Source organism: Diceros bicornis (assembly GCF_020826845.1).
Source record: "Diceros bicornis minor isolate mBicDic1 chromosome 30 unlocalized genomic scaffold, mDicBic1.mat.cur SUPER_30_unloc_5, whole genome shotgun sequence".
NCBI classification, from domain to species: domain Eukaryota; kingdom Metazoa; phylum Chordata; class Mammalia; order Perissodactyla; family Rhinocerotidae; genus Diceros; species Diceros bicornis.
Window position 1 is genome coordinate 198337 of NW_026690903.1, and position 3963 is coordinate 202299.

The following is a 3963-nucleotide window of genomic DNA, read 5'->3' on the forward strand; positions in this document are numbered from 1 at the left end:
GCAGTATGGGAAGATGATTTGCAGGGTCTTCAAAGGCTAGGTACCCTTAAAGGCAGTGGTGTCTTTCCTGGCTTTGACAGGGACCGAGGAAGTCAACTACTTGAGTGAAACTGTTTCTTTCTCCTGCTGCAGTATCATCTCCAGAGATCCCTCCAGTTCCAGAGCCAGAGCAAGGACCAGCTCCACGGCTAGATCCAGCTCCAGCTCTTGTTCCACCACCTGTGCTATAGCTGGAGCCAGTGTCACCTCCATCAGTCCCTCCAGGGCCAGAGCCACCACCAACATCAGCTCCAGCCCCAGTGCCAGCTCCTGAGCTGGAGCCAGCTGGACCATTAGCTCCAGGGAGAATCCTCCCTCCACCTGGAGAGATAACAGCAGAGCCAAACCCAGCCCCAGAGCCCACCTGCCGCTGAGATGTGACCAGCAAGAACCTGCTGAAGGAGGAGAAGCCTGACTTCTTGGAGATCCTTCCCAGGCTAGTGGCAGAGCAGTTGACACTGATTGATGTGGTGAACAGCAGGGCGCTCACGGCAGGTGGGGTCGGCCTTCCCTGTGCCATGAGCTGCCCCACACCTGCCATTTCCTGATCCAGAATCCCATGATGTCGGTCCAGCTTCCCTGCTTACCCTCATGTGACCTGAGCAGCTTTCTTAACTCCCAAGCCTTTGCTGTCCTCATGTGGACAGTAGAGATGGACACTGAGAGCAGCTGCCATGCAGAGTGGCTATGCAGATGGACGAGGTGGAGCAGAGAGGAAGTTTGGCAGAATCTGCGCTTTGGTGGGGGAGGGGAGCACACTGAAGTGCTGTCTCGTCCTTGGGTAGTTCACTCATTTGACCAGGAGGCCTCAACAGCCTCAGCAATAATAAGCACCTCATGTGTTCATGACTGCAAGGCAGACAAACAAAGCCTGTTGGTTGTTGCTGCCTTGGGAGAATGTGCATCTGAAAGAGGAGTCAGACCCCAGGATGGTCAGAATGGGTGGGAGATGCCCCTACAGACGGTCAAGCAGGAGCCGAGTTCTGGTGCTTGGAGGAAGTGAGACTGGGCGGCGAACAAATGTCACTTCCCGGTGCCACAGTATCCGGTCCTGGGTCATCCTGTTCTGGGTACCCTCAAGGGACACAGGCAACACCCAGGGACTCCCACAAGCCTCAAGCCACATTCTCAGCTTCCTGAGCTCTAGCTCTCACCACTGACCCGGCCTGGGACTGGGGGCTGCGGACGCTGAGCTGGGCTGTGGCAGGGCTGGGTGACATGCCCTGTCCTCCCCAGGAGCTCTTCAAGAAAGTGATGCCCCACAACTTCCTGGACTCCATCTGGTCCCAGTGTGACAACAGGGGTAATGAACACCTGACACGCACCATCCATGCCACCACGACCCGCTTTAACAGAGTGGTCGAATGTGTCATCACCACTTGCATTGGGGATCTGAGCATGACAGCCTAGGAGAGGGCCAGGGTGGTGGAGCTCTGGATCCAGGTGGCCAAGGTAAGATGTGGGAGTTCCTGAGAGCTCCTCTCTGGAGTCAGGGGAACTGCCCCTTCTCCTTTCTCAGCTCTCATGTTTGAAGTCTGTGGTCTGAGTCTTTGCAAAATTATTAGGCCCCTCCTGCCAGTGCCTCGATGACCTGACTCCTGGTCCCAGTGGTGGGAATCTCACCCCTTCCTGGGCTCCTTCCTTACCTTGAGCTAAAATCCTCCTCCCTGGAAGTATTCTTCATCAGTTTCCAGCTGTGCCTTTCCCGGATTCCCTGAGTTACTGTCTCATCCAGGACAGGAGACGTCAATGAGGTGACAGAAGCCAGAGGAAGCAGGGCTCCAGTTCCCCCTCACAGCTCATTCTCTTCCTTTCCCCAGGAATGCCAGGGCCTGAGGATCCTTTCCTCACTCCATGCGATCCTCTGGGCTCTGCAGGTCCCCTCCATTCAGCGTTTAAAAGAGACATGGAGCTGGGTGTCCAGGTGGGTAGGCCTCTGTCCATTTGAGCACCACCTGGGTGGACCAGACACCCCCCACAGGGCTAGCATTGCCCTTCAGTCAGTTGGGACCTCCTGGGAGACAGCAAACCCTGGCGATAGGGTCTGACCTGGTTGGAGGCTTGGAGTCTTTCTGAAAACTTAGGCCAGTGGTTCTGCTTCAGGAATCAGTTTCCCTAAGTGACAGATCCTGGCTTGAGCCAAATTGAAGATTTTCAAGTGTTTTCAACAAAAGAACTATCTGTCCACATGTAATTAAGACTGTTTAAAACACATCTGCTGAGAAGATAAGAGAATGGAGGCCCCAGGTGACAATAAGAGAGCCCCCTCCCCAGTCCCAGACACCTCAGGGCTCAGAGGACACAGTGAAAAGGCTCATCCAGGCTGTCTGGATCTTCTGGGTTTTCAAACAAAAGGGATTTACCCTCAAACCACTCCACAGTGTCTCTTTCCTTTTTTCCCTCCTCAGGAAGAACTGGACAAAACTTAAAAAGTTGATGAAAACAAGCCAGCGGGAGAGCAGGAAGCTGCTCAAGGAGGTGAGTGGAGGCTGGAGATCTGGAAGGAGGGGAGGTGAGGTGGGGAGGGACAAGGCAGGATGTGCTTTGGGAAGTTTTTCACTTAAGGTTCCCTGAGAAATAACGGTCTGTCTTGTCCAGCTTGACAGGAAGCGTGGGGTGTGAGCTGCAGGGGCAAGTGGGGACTGTTTGGGGAAGGAGGCCTTGGTCACGGGATACAATGATGTCGGCTGGACTCTTCCAGGAGGTGAAGAGCTGGCAGAATGAGCAGGTCTCTGGTTTCCATGTGGACCCAACAGCTGGCCCTCTTCCTTCAGGCTCGTGGGTGGATGGAGTGGGTGGGGGTTCCTTTCTTCCTCTAGCAGCCCAGCCTGTCCTCAGGAAGCCAGGCCCCTGCTGCTCCTACTGTCTTCACTGCACCTCGCAGGGGTGGGCACTCTGCATGCCCCAGGGATGGGCACTGTGAGGTCACACAGGTCTTGTGGACACAGGGGCTGCCCAGCCTTGGGCCAAATGGTGGATCTGGGACAGAACTGTGTGGTCTCTGGGACTGTGCACTCTAGCTAGATAGTGGTCACTGCTGACAAACCAGTGAGTCTCGCCCGGTGCCTTGTTGACAAGGATATGCCCCAGATGGCCATGAGAATTATCGGGGAACCTACAGATTCTTAATGGACCTTCCTGACAGGACGTTAGAAGCTTCCAAGTAAAAAAGGATGCAAATGTCACCATTACACAGTGCTGTGGTAACCCCCTACACTGTCACTCAGATGTGGCACAAGGGGGATCCTTCCTGAGTGAATAAAGGAGGAGTTCTGTACAGGGTCCATCATGAGGGGATCCTAGGGAGCTGAGGACTTTGACATGGCCTCAGGTCCAGCGTGGTGTCAGAGAATCCCAGGGGGCTGGAAAACACAGAATCCACTTTGATAGGACCCCGAGACACCTTGTGCCTCCCAATCCATGGCTCAGGCTGACTGAGGGCCACAAGACACCCCGAGAGTCCAGAGGCCAGGACATTGGTCAGAGGTGTGTCTGGAGGAGGAGTGAAGGCCGGGGGCCAGGCCCTTTGGCTGGGAAGGGGGACGGTCTCCTCTGTGGGCCCCTGAGCAATTCATTGCCCCTCTGTGGGCCTCAGTCTCCTCATCTGGGAAACGGAAGTTGATGATCTGTGGTGCAAGTCTCATAGGGGTGATGAGGTACAAGGGGGAGACGAATGAGCAGGAGCTTTGTGCTTCTCCTCCTCGAGGGGTGGAAGGGAGAGTACTGATGACAGTCAGATGACACTGAGTCCTCAGGGCACCCTGGGAGGCATGGGAGTCCTCCTCACACTTTCCTGATGAGGAGAGAGGCTTAAGGGCCTGGGAAGGATTGAGAGCACAGAGGAGGGAGTGTTGGAGCTGGGAGTGATCTAGAATCAGAGCACTCTGGAATGGGATCAGCCATAGACACCAGATGTCCAGGGTC

At 55.2% G+C, this 3963-nt stretch overlaps 1 long non-coding RNA gene across 1 annotated transcript; it reads left to right on the forward strand.

Annotated features, from left to right (window-relative positions):
* Positions 1 to 1443: 1443 nt before the first annotated feature.
* Positions 1444 to 2756, forward strand: LOC131402190 (uncharacterized). The gene is made up of 3 exons (XR_009218351.1): positions 1444 to 1491; positions 2448 to 2517; positions 2741 to 2756. It is a non-coding gene; the product is annotated as an uncharacterized LOC131402190 (long non-coding RNA).
* Positions 2757 to 3963: the final 1207 nt, after the last annotated feature.